The 16121-nt window shown below is 40.4% G+C and overlaps 1 protein-coding gene across 2 annotated transcripts in view; it reads right to left on the bottom strand.

Annotated features, from left to right (window-relative positions):
* Window positions 1-16121, bottom strand: part of NEXMIF (neurite extension and migration factor) — a 492764-nt gene that overhangs the window by 243475 nt on the left and 233168 nt on the right. For both annotated transcript variants that reach the window (XM_073556210.1, XM_073556209.1), the window contains one exon: window positions 3911-3971. The gene's annotated coding sequence lies outside the window, so the exon portion shown is untranslated. The remainder of the gene's footprint in view (window positions 1-3910; window positions 3972-16121) is intronic.

Genomic DNA, 16121 nt, shown 5'->3' with positions numbered 1-16121 from the left:
CAGGAATGGATCAAGCACAGTCTGTGACAAGTGAGAACGGGGTCTTTTTAGAGCCAATGTGACCATAAAATCTCATTGTAAGACCACGTCCAGATGGTCCACCCGTTATTACATTACACAAGATGTTTCCGAATGTATAGACAGATGCTGGGGTCTGTCTTGGAAATAGACAACATGCTAAGAATTCATAAACGCAAAAAGTCAACGGGAAAGCCTTTGTGTCGTCCAGGTGTTTACGAAAACAGACGACTGGAGTATGGAGAAGAATTGTAGTATACTGGAAATGAGGTTTTATCAGGCATTAAATGCATATGAAAAAAAGTGCAGGGCGGAATTGCCATTGTAGGCTGTGAATGTGAAAACATTATTGTTCAGACTGATGAATTATACACATTTTATTATTTTCATGGAAATGTGTTTTTTTTTACTGTACAAGCTATAATCACATTTAGCATTTTATTGTTTCCTCAATCACTCAGCTCGAGGTGAATATAACATAATTGAGTACAAATGGTCCCGATCTCTTGTCTACAAACCGCATTACTTTTATTATGGCATTTCTATAAAAAAAAAGGGAGCATGCCATATTAATCTGAATTAATGAAATAAGTAATAGGTTTGTGTGGAGCACAGGAATATTTATGGAACCACAATACAATATGAAAAATCTGGTTGACCGAGTAGTGTTCTTAGTAATAAGTGGCTATTTAGTACATTCAGATGTTTTATAAATTATATAAAATACTTACCGTAATCCCATTGCAGGTATTATTACAACACCCAAATTGATGGCCCCTGGAGCAGGACCCTCCAAAAAGAAACCTGTGTCTTGTATATTCATTTCACACACTGCAAGGCATTTATGTGCATACGCAGTGCTAAGTCAGGCACAAACTGTCACAGAGCATTGATCCTTCAGTCCATTTTGTTCTCAAATGTCCATAAGTAGTGTGGTAACTTATTAATAAAAGTAGAGATATTATTAACCCCTTCACCACCTTGTGATTTCCCATTTTTGTTTTTTGCGCCCCTTCTTCCCAGAGCCATAACTTTTTTATTTTTCCGTCAATACTGCATAATGAGATCTTCTTTTTTTTTTTTTTTTTGTAGCGAGACGAGTTGTACTTTTGAATGACATCACAGGTTTTACCATACAGTGTACCGGAAAACAGGAAATAAATTCCAAGTGCGGTGAAATTGCAAAAAAAGTGAAATTCCACAATGGTTTATTGGGTTTTTTATTTACCATGTTCTATAAAAACTGACCTGCCAATATGATTCTCCAGGTAATTACAAGTATGTAGATACTAAACAAGTATAGGTACTTTTTTATGTAAGTGGTGGAAAAAAAAAAAGGCGCTATTTTCCGAGACTTGTAGGTTCTCCATTTTTCGTGATCTGGGGCTGGGTGAGATCTTAGGCCTGTTTCACACTTCAGTTTTTTGCGTCAGTTGAAATCCGCCAAAAAGGCGGAATGAAGAATTTTAAAGGAACCGCTGCCTGGGAAGGAGAGAGAGAGAGAGAGAAGAGAGGAGAGAGAGATAATTTTTTATCTGTCCGCCAGAAATGAGTTCAGGGTTAAATTTCCTCCTGACTTCATTCCTCCGGGCATGCGCTGTATTAAAATGCGGATCCTGCACTACAAAAAACGTTACATGGTCCGTCCAGGCATCTGGGCGGACGCAAAAAAATTGACGGATCCGCCAAGAAACGGATCCAACGGATGGCCATCCGTAAAGATCCGCCGGTAATGCAAGTCAATGGGGAAAAAACTGATCCGCCAAAAAAAATGGCGGATCCGTTTTTTTGCAAAAACGGCGGATTTTGACTGATGGTCAAAAACGGCAGTGTGAAACAGGCCTTTTCTTTTGGGGACCGAGCTGGTATTTTATTGATACCATTTTGGTGTAGATACGATATTTTGATCACCTGTTGTTGCATTTTATTGCAATGTTGAGTCAACCTCAAAAAAATGTCATTCTGGTATTTCGATTTTTTTATTGTTACGCCGTTCACCGATCAGATAAATTACTTTATGTTTTGACAGATCCGACATTTCTGAAAGAAGCAATGCTAAATATGTGTTTTGTGAGTTTTTTTGAATGGGGCAAAAGGGTGGTGATTTGAACTTTTATGTTTGTTTAATTCTTTTAATATTTTTTAAAACAGTTTTTGCACTTTTTATTTGCTTCAATAGTCTCCATTGGAGACTAGCATAGCATAGAAGGGCTATGTGAACCAAAAATCACAATCTATGAACATCGGCCTCGGGCCAGGGTTCATGGAAGATCTAAGAATACAGGCACAGAGGTCATCTGTAGACTCCCGGCTGTCATGACAACCCATCGGCGCCCCATGAACATGTGACAGGGGTGTCGAAGGGCGTGTCTTATGACAAACTTCCGATTATGCGAGTTACATGCCGCTGTCAGAGTTTCACAGCGGAATTTAATATGTTAACAGCCGCGAGTGAGCATCATAAACTGTTTGGCTTGTGATTGGTTTAAAGTTCAAACAGTCATGTTTTGCTAGCAGACTCTCTTAATGTCTGGTATGAACCAACTATAAATTCAGTCATTCTTGGGTTGCTCTTTAGAAAAAAAAGTTAAAAACTAAATCTCAACTTTTTCAAATTCTTTGAATATTTTCCAAGAAAATATTTAACATAACAGAATAAAACTCTAGATATAAATGAATAATTAATCCTAATATTCTGTCTTCGATCACTGCCCCATTGAATATAATGGAGAGGAAACCATACTTATGCTTTCCAATTACATCCAAGTAAGTTACTGAAAACCATCAAGGGGCAGACAGCACTTTCTTTGAGGCTACATTCTCACAACTGTATTTTCGGTCTGCGTGCCATTAATGGGGAAAACTGATACAGTAGCTTTAGGGTCATGTTATTCAATGGGGCTGCAAACATGACCATTTTTTTACCAATGAAAACCAAGAACAATATCATCCGTTTGTTTTTTTTGTCTGGATGAAAATCAGACGACTTTTTTTTATATGCTCCTGTTAAATTATCCTCATTTTTATAGATTTTGATTGGGAAACTGGCTGCAAACAGATATGCAATAAATGTGTAAGATGTATAAGATTACAGTACATCATAAAATTACATATTAAGGTATTTTATAATAAACATTTTTTTTAAAAGATTATTTTTATCTCCATATAAAAAAAACCTTGAAATATTCTAGGCCATAAAAAAGTTACTCCTACATATAATAAACCTTGTATTTTCAAACAAGGACAAGAACGCTGGAAAAACAGCCCAAACGGAACGTATTGAAACCACTTTTGTCTCGTGCTCTATGGCTCTGGATAAGCTACAAGCTGAACACTGTCTGAACATTTTTGGGGAATCAAGACAAAACACCTAACGGAAAGGCCCAAAATGTGAAAAGTCCCTAAAATTCAATACTTGAGACATTCCTTTTTATGTTTGCATAATTTATAAAATGTATTGGAGCAAAATATTTCTAAACAGATTTTTAACAATACATTATGAAAACTTAAAACTAAAAAATTAATCATCAAGAAATTGCTGTCAAAAAGAAGAATTTGTTCCTATTACTGCTATTCTTGTATTATTAGGAATAATACTATTTAAGCAACTACCACTTTATTGTGGCTTATTTTAACAAAAAGACAAATTCAATTGGAAAAATCGTCTTCTAATCAACCGGAATGTTTTTTTTCCCATTTAGTTTTAAAACAAAGGCCACTTATCTTTGACATGTTTCTGCTGCCACTAAGCCCATTATTTATTGCAGTCGCTGTGCGTTATACCATAAAAACATGATAACAGTTCTGTACAATGGAAAATGCTAATGGGATTATGGATTTCATTGGAAAATATCAAGTGTGCTATTAAATAAGAAGTTATTTTTCTACTTACCGGTTGCTAAGAGGACCCATTCGATAACGCTTCTCTTCCGCCTCAATGTGGACTGTGGAGCCTACACAAAAATGAGAAAAAAGTGATGGTTGAGTGAGATTCAATTCGAGTGCACCTGCTTTCTACTCAGAAGCCAAAAAAAATACACAGGTGGGGACAGAATTCAAGGCTGCGCTCACACGTTCTAATCACCGCTGGGAAAGCTGACATGGTAATTGCAGATCAGAAGCATCAGTTGCACTGTATTTATCTTTTATCTTCCCATTCCTATCTTGGGCTGAAACAATGTCGTTATATCAGCTACAAATTATTTTTTATTGCAAGCCATTGTGATGTATGGTTCCTGCTGATGGAAATATTTTGACCTATTGTGTCTATTGTGTGAAAATGGAAATTGCCTTGTATTTATGGTGATCCGACTTTTTTAGGAGTGTTTTGTGTATAGGCATCCCCATCCAGCTGTCTAAAAGCAAGTCAATAGGAAGGACGTAGGAGTACTGATAAACGAGATGTAGCCGTGTATGCCTCCTATCGGCATCTGTTCTCCTTCTTTTAAAGAGCATTTTCCCATCAAAAACTCAAGTTCTAGTATTCTGCGCAGTGGTTTCGTAGTTATTTCAGCATCTTCTGAAGTTGGCTGGAAATCAATAGTCATCGCGACAGCTACAACTTGGGTTATCACATAGCTTGCTCAGACTTGTAAATGACAATTTTACCTAATTATTCAGTTAAAATGGATGTTCCATCCTTTTCTTTACTTAATACATAGCCCAAATGTGCTACTGAAATAGTTAAAGGTGTGGTCCGAAAGTAATATTTTCATCCAGAATGTCTATTTATTTTAATAAAATAATAGTTTTTATAATATGATAAAATTAAAAATTTCCTGCTCTTCACTCTCTAATCTGTCTTATTTTTTTTAAGTATTTCCATTTTGATGATGCTTTGTTTGAGAATCCCCAATGCATGCTGGAATATTCAAATGGGACATCGTCAGGGGGCAGAGGCTGCGGTTACCACCACAGCCTTTGTTCCCACCTTCAAATGAACCATCAGTGATGTCTGTTTCAGGGGCTTGGCTAGTCCCAGCTCTACTGAGCATGCATCAGTTGTCAATTCCAACATATACTCAGTATGAGCACCCTTCTTACTGTGCAATATATTTCTCAGTGCACAGTGACAATGCGCTCCCTCACCACCTCAAAGTAGAAGTGACGAGCGGCAACATAGTGCACTGTCAGTACATATTGTAAGGTGATAACCTGGGTTGCAGAGACCAGCTCCATCCCCGAAACAGCCAGCGAGGGAGCGCACTGTCACTGTGCACTGAGAAGAATAAAAAAATAAAGCAGTTATACTAGACACAGAAGGGTACTGACTTTTTAATGAAACCATATAAGAAAAACTATTATATTAATAAAATACATAGAGACATTTATGATGACAATCATTATTAGTTTTGGACCATCCCTTTAACATCAAGGTCAGGAGGCAGCTGACCAGCAGTAAGGAGGAGCGGCAGTGCAATGATAGGTGAGCATGTGCTGGTTATTATTGGATAGTACACTAAGGCCATATGTTAAATAAAAATAAAGGGTGGGAACACTCTTTAAACATACTTTGATGTATTCCTATTTGATATTCTGAATTTAACTTTCACATAAAAATATAAGTATAAACATGATTTATTTTTTTATACACAAGCAGTATTTTGACCCTATATTCACAATGTGTTTCGCCTGATGCGAAGACAGCAAATGTTTACAGTTCCTTTAAGAGTTATGGAGGTTACAATATTCAGTCCTTTAAAGAAAACAATAGGAGGTGATCTAAAAAAAAAAGCTCATCCCATGGGGTTAATATGAAAAGAGATGGTCTAAATACAGACCACGAAGAACAACGTGGTTATATGTTGAGTTTAGTACTTATATAATACAGGACGTGAACGGACTTTCAGTAATTATTTAGACTAGTCTTTGCCCTAGCTAATAAACAATTATTGAGTGTGATACACGCCTTATTAACTTAATTTAGTAAGTGCATCTTGTACTAAAGATTTGTACCGAGGTTCTATGTTATTACACTACGTGGTGCTATTTTTTTTCCTTTATTTTATAATATGTATTAAAATTACTTCTTACTTTTTAATTCATCCCATGAGAGTGCAACAAAGATAGATGACATTCCGATGTCCTATGGTGATATTCCCATCATTCTAATATTGTTCTTTTCATTTGCATGCCAATTCATTGGGTCTCATTCTGACATCTATGTTTTTAATGTATAAAAAAACCGAGAGTCAGAGATTTTCATCTGAGCTTCATCAGTGCTTGGGCAGGGTCAGGTTTTTACCATCAGTGTTTCATGAATGTTTTTCACAAATGGATAAATGACTACATTACAAAACTTCTCCCATACATTACAATATTAGTCATGGACAGCACTTGGACTGCACACTGACGCCAACTTTGTGCTTGCCAAGATTTTCATGGACCCACACATGGATTTGTATTGGTACTTTTCATCCGTGATGACAGAAAAAAAAAGGTCCACAAGACTGTTATGTAATTATGTAAATAATAATTTATGTATTTTACAAGTAAGTTTAACATTTATCTCTTTGTCACCTGCATTTTTTGCATAAATATTTGTAATGAAGGTATGTTTTTTATGCCTGATGAAGATCCTAGTTTGGGATTGGAACGTGTTGCTTTTTTATATAACAAAAAAAATAAACAGAACATCTTTATTCCACCAATACGATTCAGCATTGATTCTATTGGATGGAGTATACAGGGGAAAGTCAGCCACATCCAGATTCTCTGGATAGGAGCTAGTGTAAAGGAACGTGGGGCCTACTGATTGCACAACTGGATCAGGTCAGGGTGTAGTGTGACCAACTACATTGACAGCTCCTATACCTAATGATATTGGTCTAGGGAGAGTCCCTCTGAGGAGAAGTCATCTATAACACATTGGCTTGGGGCCATCACTCGGCACCCCCTATCAATCAGCTACTTTAGGTCTTATGGATATCCCATCAATATTTAAGTTCCCGAAAATCCCTTTAATGCATTCAGACATACAAGTACACTAAAGAAATACTGTCACCAGTGAACCCATTAAGCTGAGTATTTCCTTAAATGCCATTTTTATCATATTATGTATGACACTGGCTGAAAAGTAGTGATGTTACCCCCGTTGTATTACCTATATGTTGTGAGTTCATTTTCCCCTTCACCATTGAGGTCTGATGAACTCCCTCTTCTGATGAAGGAAGGTAGTGAGGCTGATTACCAAGCACCTGAGCAGAATGATGATGACTGGGTGACTGGAATTGCTGACTGGATATAAGGCAGCCGACGACCTTCTGCCTTGCGGGTGATTTCTCTGAGGGATTCTAGGAGACCAGTCTGATTCCTGCTCCTCAAAAGCTAAGTTTTCTTCTCTGCTTTTTGCATTTGTGTTTTGGTTTTGTTTTGCCTTGTTTTTCTGGATTTCTGCCATTCCCTGCTGGGGTGAGCTGAATTCCTTTTTGCTCTGTCTTCAGAAAATACCTGAGTACTGATATAGTCTTTTTGAAGCCTAGCGTCTTCAGGGCTTTTTTCCCTATCAGTCTGTTGGCTCTTGTTTTGATAGGGTTTTTGGCGGATTGCAGACAGCAGCTTTTCTATCCTGTCCTATTTAGTTAGCTTGGGCCCCATCATTTGCTCAGCCTATCTTTCTATCTGTGTGAGTGTTTTTTCATCTTGCTTCACAGTCATTATATGTTGGGGGCTGCCTATTGCTTTGGGGACTGCTCTGGGGCAGTTTAGATTTCCCTTTCTGTCTTTAGGCTATTTAGTTCTCCGGCTGTGATCGAGGGGTCTAGGGCACCGTAGGAACCCCCCACGGCTACTGCTAGTTGTTGTTGATAGGTTCAGGGGTCTGCAATCCGATAGCTGCCAACTTCTCTGGTTTTCTGGACTTAGCTAGTATTTCTGTTTTTTCCTCCTACGGTGAGTCATTCATAACACCTATATGTTCATGTCTTTACATATTAAATTAAAAAAATATAATGTCTGGTGGGTAAACACAGCACAATTTCAGTAAGATTATGCCTAATGAGGACGCCCTAGGCACAAGGGCGTAACTTCCATGGTCACAATGGTCGACCATGCCTGGTATGTGAAGGACCCCTACTTCAGCTTGATGCGAGTCCTTGAACGCACATTGAGCTGAAATGTTTTGTAGCATACAGACCTGTTGTGAATTCGCTTTCTGGTCTACCTCTGGTTACTGATGGTGGAGCTGGTCAGGTTGACGGAGGGGTTGCAAGTTCTCTTTCTGGGCTCCCTCTGGTGGTTACTGAAAGCAATGGAGCTGATTTGATTAACAGAGGCTTGCCACCTGATAATGAGGACGACGATTGGAGATCTGGGGTTTCAGACTGGATTTAAGACAGCAGACTCCCTCTATCCCTGCTGATTTTTTCCTGCCTCCTGAGGTCTTAGTTTCCAGCTCAGTCCCTGCATGCTCAGCTAAGTGTTCTTTTGCTATTCTGTTCACATTTGATCTGGTTTTGTCTATTTCAGTTTTGTGTGGGTCAGCCAGCTCCGGCTGGGACTGTGCTGAATCACCATCCATATGTTACTGCTTGTGCCAGTTTGTTTATGTCCCTTATTAGATTGGCCTCTTTTTGCTCTGCTTTCAGAATATACCAGAGTGCTGATATAGTGGGCGAAGTCATGCGACTTCAGTATTTTTGCATCAGACGTGTTGGACCTTTTTGCAGGGTTTTTGCGTGATTGCAGAGTGTCTTTCCTTTCTTGTCCTGTCTAGTCAGTGTGGGCCCCATCGTTTGCTCAATCTATTTTCCTACCTGCGTTTGTGTTTTCATCTTGTCTCACCGACCATATATGTTTGGGGGCTTTCTATTCCTTTGAGGTCTGCTCTGGGGCAGTTTAGATTTCCCCTTTCTTGCTTTAGGCTTAGTTAGCTCTCCGGCTGTGCCGAGGCGTCTAGGATCATCGTAGGCATGCTCCACGGCTACTGCTAGTTGTGTGGATAGGATCAGGGGTCTGCAATCCGCTTAGTTACCAACCTCTCTGGTTTTCTGTGGCTTAGCTTGGGCTTGCTCTCCTCCTCGGTGACCCAATCATAACACAGACCCATTAGCTCCATGCGCTGCAATACACACTGCCGACTCCCATCACACACCGAAATAAGCTGCTAATTTCAGAAGTGGACGCTGCGGAGCGTCAGAGCGCTGCAAAGGTGGGTAGGAGCATTTGTTGCTTTTTTTCTGCGTGTTGAACAACAGCAGGGCCATATACCAGGATGAGGGCCATATTTATACCAGGTTGAGGGCCATATACAAGGATGAGGGCCATATACCACGATGGGGGCGATATATCACGATGGGGGCGATATACCAGGATGGGGGGGGCATTATACCAGGATGGGGTAACATATACCAGGATGGGGTAACATATACCAGGATGAGGACAATATACCAGGAGGGGAGCCATATACTAGGATGTGGCCATATGCAAGGATAAGTTCATATACCAGTATGGGGGCTCAACATGAGGGCCATATACCAGGGCGGGGGCCATATACCAGGATGGGGTCAATATACCAGGATGGGGGCCACATACCAGGATGGGCCCATATACCAGGATGAGGGTCCATATACCAAGATGAGGGCCATATATCAGGATGAGGGCCAGATGCCAGGATGGGGGACATATACCAGGATGGCTTTGCATTATACTATATGGAGGCCTATGGGTTGTGCATTATATTACATGGATGACTATAGGCAGTGCATTATACTACATGGATGACTATGTGGAGAGCATTATACTGTATGGAGGACTATGGGCTATGCATACTACATAGAGGACTATGGGGGTGTGTCATATTTTATGGAGGGTGCATTATATTATTTGGAGGACTATGGGGTGCATTATACTCTATGGAGGAGTATGGGGAGAGCATTATAGTATATGAAGGACTATGGGGGTACATTATACTATAGGGCGGACTATGGGCTGTGCATTACACTGTATGTTGAACTATAGGGTGCATTATACTATATGGAGGAGTAAGGGGGTGCATTATACTATAAGGAGGACTATGGAATGTGCATTATACTGTATGGAGGACTATGGGGTTCATTATACTGTATGGAGTAGTGTGGTGAGTGCATTATACTATATGGAGGACTATTGAGGTACACTATAATATAGGGCGCACTATGGGCTGTGCATTATACTGTATGGAGCATTATGGAATTTATTATACTGTATGGAGGAGTATGCATAGTGCTTTATACTATATGGAGGACTATGGGGGTGCATTATACTGTAGGGGGACTATGGGCTGTGTATTATTCTATATGGAGGACTATGGGAGTTAAGCTATTGACTAGGCAAATGCCTGTCATGTAGTTTTATACGAACAGAACTTGCATCATAAATATCAATTCGATTTTGCATGATTTTCTTATAAAATAAATCAGCAAGGGTTAATTCTATGAAGATACAAAGTGTACAACCAAATGCGCATTCCTCTCTTGACCTCCCCCTAAGCATTCTAACACTAGCCCTCTCTCTGTGAGCAACGGCCTCCCATATTACATCTGTCAATGTGTTGGAAATGCAGATTTTGTATTTTGTTCAGCACCAGGCGGTCTGAAGATGAGCATTAAAAGGCAAGAACCTGATCAAAAGGTCACTGGCTCCCTTCTCTTTGCCAGATTACCGTACTTGTATTATTCGCATGACTATCCATTTCCAGCCTAAACAAGTATAGAGGAAATGAGTATGACCATATAATTCTGCAAACACAGACTGACTCTATCCCTCATACCTAAAGAACAGTAGACATGATTTACTAAAGATGTCTGTTAGAGACAGACAACATAGACAGTCTTAAAATGTGCCAAATTTGTCACAGTGGCTTATGCTGGTTGATAAATCTGGTGAATCTTGAGACTCTGCTCTAGCTTACACCATTTGGTAGCAGGCTTGTTTTGTTCCACAAACTTTAAACAAATGTTCACTTTTTGATAAGCCATGTACCCTTGATGAGCAAGTCCAAAATGTGTCTACAATGTGTCTAAAACATAATAAATGTGGCAAAATAACATGGAAGACCTTTTTTGCCATTAATTAGGCCACACACATAGCTTATCCCCAATGAATTTATAGAATTGCTTGTCTCTCAAAGCATTTTTTCAATATTTCAAAAATCAAATATACAGAAAGGTTTTCTAATGCTGCGAATCTCTTCTACTTATCTACTTGTAGTCATCCACTTATCCATAGATTACACAAGGTTTTTTTCTCCATTCACATATGCAATTTAAGGAAAATTCTTCTTGGTGCTCGCTATTTCAAATTTGTCTGAAATATCACTACCACACATAGACGTTTCATCTAACAGTTCTGTTACTGTACTCTCAGCTCCAGAAATGCGTGGTAACAATTGCTTTAGATGTAAAAGGAAAATCATCAATTAACTCAAAATCAACTACCTTTGCTGTCTGGAACTGGCTAGATGAAGCTAGATATTGTTGCCCTCCACAACAGTTACAGTCTCTCATGTGGTTCTCTACAACAGTCACACACTGTGACAGTCTTCAGTAAGGAAGGGGGGGCATCGTACTGTCCCTGGAACCCTAACTATCCATGTCCCAGGTGTACTCTTGAAGGTAGAGAGGGCGGAGTCTTCGACCTTACTATGCTCCAGTTAAACCCTGATCTGTCCACTCCCCCACCCCATGAGGCATGGGACAGAAATGTAGGGTAAACAAGATATAAACAAAAAAACTGAAAAAACAGAAACCCTCAATCATGCAAAAGCACTAACCAACAATAGGAGGAGGATAGGGACAGGGAGGAATAAACTAAATGAGAACAGAGACCAGGAGATAAACACACATGTACTAGAGCAAACGAAAGAACACTTCTAAACAACTCTACTCCACTTAGCTTTAGCACACAGAACAGGAAGACAAATCTTTCACCGGCAGGGACAAGAATGTCTGACCAGTTTTTATAGGAAGCGGTAATGACCAGATAAGAAGCAGCTGAAATGGAGCTGCATGTTTCTGACCAGCATAGAATGGGTCATTAACCTCTTCAGCACCATTTAATATGAGACACAAATCACACCATCTCTAAAGAAGACCTGTGATTCATTACCCAACGTGATCGTCCAACTCCTGGTCTTCAAGGGGGACATGACATCCTCATGATACAGTCTCTCATGTGGCCCCTTGGGAAAACTAATTGCGCACCCCTGCTATAGAACATAAAAACATGTCACTGCAGGTTATAGTATCAAGTTTATATTTGGGGTAGACTATACATATGACGTAGAGCATGAATGGTGCACAGGTAGCAGATCAAGGACTGTGGTGTCTTAGGCTGGTTTCACATTAGCGCTTTTGTGCGCAGCGCATCGTGCGCACCCGTGCGCATGCGCACTGCGCACCTATACTTAACATGACGTGCGCATGGTCTTGCGCATACTTGCGTTTTCGTGCGCATGCGTTTTTTTGTCTTTTGCGCCAGACGCAACATGTTGCATTTTTGGTTCCGCCCTGTCTCGTCAAAAAAACGCATGCGCACGCTTGCGCACGGAATGCGCAAAAACACCACATTGGAGCCTATGGGAACGCATGCGTGCGCATGGTCTTGCGCACGCTTGCGTTTTTTTGCGCATGCGTTTTTGAGTTAAACAAGTCTAGAATGTTCTCTAGACAATGGAAAAAACGTCACACTTAAAAACGCATGAGCATAAAAAACGCCAACGCATGCAAAAAACGCATGTAAAACGCAAACAACGCTGCGTTTTTTTTACACATCAGCATGCGCATGACGTTAAAAAAACGCGCGTTTGTTTTGCGTTTTTCTTTGCGTTTTTTATGCGCCCGATGCGCTGCGCAAAAAAACGCTAATGTGAAACTAGCCTTAGCAGGTACAGGAGGTAAGACAAAGTACGGTAGTTTAAGTATTCTTCTGCTGGTCTGCTAAGATGTAGTCATTCATTTTCAGTTTTACATCAGTACTTTTCTTGGCTCAGACTGCAGCTGAGAGCTTATACACTTGCGCAACAACTCCATCTGCCTTTGCAAAACTCTGGTCCCGTCTGTGCTCGGCGGGGAGGTAAAAATCTAAAAAGCGTTATTGCAATATGAGTTATGTTTTCCTTTTTTCTTTTTTTCTAGCTTTCTCATATTGATTTGGCACTCTGCTGTTTGGAATGTGTGAATGTGGGGAGGTGAAACTGAAATTCTCTGCTATAATTCTAGTCTTCCATCCCTATTTAGCTTTTCCTACACATGGCAGAAGAGTGGAATGAGACTAGAAACATGATTGCTTCACAATTTTAATAGGAACTCAACAACACCTTTTTCAGAAAAGCCCACAGTACACAAATATCTCTGTATTTATACATATTAGACTTTTTTCACATTTGTTTTTAGCTTCTCTTAAAAGCTGGGAAAACTTACAACATACTGTACATGGTTACTGGCATACTACACCCATAGGATTTCATTGTAAAAGAACAAATACCACACCTGCTGAACTATCCCATACAAATTAAAGACAGAAACGAAACACTAATTTATGCTACTGTTTGCATCCGAGAAAATATGAAAAGTGGCACTCTCCAGATATGCAATTAAAAGTCCTTTATTCCTTACTCCATAGAACATGTACAGACTAAGCGGTTGGCAGAGAGTGTGTGGGAGAGAGGGAGAGGACTGTCCTTCTGATTCGAAGGATGTATCACTTATTACGCTGTGTGCTGTGGGTTCAGTACAATCAGTGTTTTATCATCAGGAGACTATCACTGCTGGCCTAGGTCTCATGTCAGGCCAGTCCAGCTATTCAGGGCAACCCCACCCCCAACGGAGATAGACAGTTAGCTGACAATGTACAGTGTACACAGGAAGCTGCTAATCAGTGTTGTGGGCGGGGTAATACAGGGCTCAGCATTCAGAGAACTGGTACATCTACCAGAGAGAAAAACAGGATTCTAGTAAAACTGCACCAAGCAGTCCAGTAAGTTATACATTGCCAGAATCAGTGTCTTTGCTCCTACATCCTGCTGTTCTCATATTACATAACAAAAACCTGACAGATTCTCTTTAATTGAATACTAGTCTCTCCTGTACATAAGTTTGGGTCGGCCAAGCGAACATCTATTCTAAATATTGGAGTGAAATAAGCTACTACCAGACATATTGGTAGGAACAAAAAGATTGAGTTTCTTGAAATACTACTGCTACATCTTTCTACCAACATCTGGTGTTGGAAGACAATCAGAACTTCCACATACAAGTCAGAAGATCAGCAGACTTGGCTAACTTTAATGTGCATGACGATCTCAACATAATGATGCTAAAGTCCAAGTGACTTCTTTATACATTACAACCCACTGATTACCTAAAATGCTTTGTATCCACAGATCTTCAAAATAGGTACATCTAAATGTGTAAATAGTACAATCATAATTTACTCTATGAAAATACAACACAGGTTTATAACACAACACCTTCACAAAGGAGAAATCATGGACTCATATTTCCAGGTACTCTTACTTATGCACTATGCTGTTAGATGTAAATAGAAGTTACAGAAACAAAGGAGGACAGTGCGCACTTCCAAGTTACAGAAACAGTAGGAAAGTGTGCACTTCCAAGCTACAGAAACAGAGTAGGACAGTGCGCATTTACAAGTTACAGAAACAGGGTAGGAACTACGGCACTTCCAAGTTACACAAACAGAGTAGGGAAGTGCACACCTCCAAGCTACAGAAACAGAGTAGGAAACTAAGCACTTCCAACTTACAAAAAAAATAGCAAAATTCGCACTTTCAAGATACAGAAACAAAGTTGGACAGTGCGCACTTCCAAGCTACAGAAACAGAGTAGCAAATTGCGCACTTCCAAGTTACAGAAACAGAGTAGGACAGTGTGCACTTCCAAGTTACAGAAACAGAGTAGGACAGTGTGCACTTCCAAGTTACAGAAACAGAGTAGGAAACTACAGGAGGAGGACAAAAGAGCACCGCGCTGGAGTTGTAAAAATCTCAAAAGTAGATGAAAGAATAGTCTGCCTACCTTGCAAGGATTGAATGGTCCAGTGTAAGTAGGGTGATCCTATGAAGGAGATTCCTGATCCACCAAAAGATCCACAGAAGCGGCTGCAGCAGAGGATTCTGTGCACTGGAGCAGGGGGGTGGGAGCCAGTGAATATGTAGATACTGGCAATAGACACCAACGGCACAAAGAGAGTGCTGTACACTCCAGGCAGAGGACAAGTGGGGACAGGGGAGCATCCCCCCCTGGATAGTGGGTCCCACCTGAACCTCACCAAGAGTGGAGGCGCGCGGCGTGCATCGGCTGAGAGACGCCGCTGACAGTGCCGAAGTGTCGGGGGGCGTGGTCTGGGTGACGTCACCTAGAGCAGGGAACTGAACACAGGGGGAACGGAGGCTGGGAGAGACCAATTGCCTACGCGTTTCGAAGGTGCACGGACCTTCTTCATCAGGGCTGTTGGTCTGGCCACCGTCCTAACCCTTAAATGTGGAGACAAGGTCCCTGCCTCTTTTGTTGTACTACACCCACCTCCCTAAAAGCTCCTTGGCAAAACAGAATAATATTTCTGTTAAACTTAATCTGAAATTATTTAATAAGGTGCAAGAAAATATTCTAAAAAAATTTTTTTTAGAATATTTTCTTGCACCAGCGCAGAGGCTGTCCCAGCGCCTGCAGCTCTAGTTTGCATTAGGTGGAGCGCCGGTGTTTACTTTTAGAGTAGAAAACTACGCACTTCGATTAACAGAAACATAGTACGAGAGTGTGCACTTCCAAGTTACATAAACAGAGCAGAACCCTACGCACTTCCAAGTTACAGAAACAGAGTAGGAAACTACTCACTTCCATTTACAGAAACAGAGTAGGAAATTGCGCACATCCAAGTTACAGAAAGAAAGTAGGAAAGTACACACTTCCATTTACAGAAACAGAGTAGGAAAGTACGCACTTCCAAGTTACAGAAACAGAGTAGGTAGGGCAGTGCACACTTCTAAGTTACAGAAACAGAGTAGGACAGTGTGCACTTCCAAATTACAGAAACAGAGTAGGAAATTACGCACTTCCAAGTTACAGAAAGAAAGTAGGAAAGTACACACTTCCATTTACAGAAAC

The sequence above is a fragment of the Dendrobates tinctorius genome, unplaced genomic scaffold (assembly GCF_039654945.1).
Source record: "Dendrobates tinctorius isolate UK_male_01 unplaced genomic scaffold, ASM3965494v1 ptg000231l, whole genome shotgun sequence".
NCBI lineage: Eukaryota > Metazoa > Chordata > Amphibia > Anura > Dendrobatidae > Dendrobates > Dendrobates tinctorius.
The sequence above is the reverse complement of the archived record's forward strand: the minus strand, read 5'-3'. Positions and strand labels throughout refer to the sequence as shown.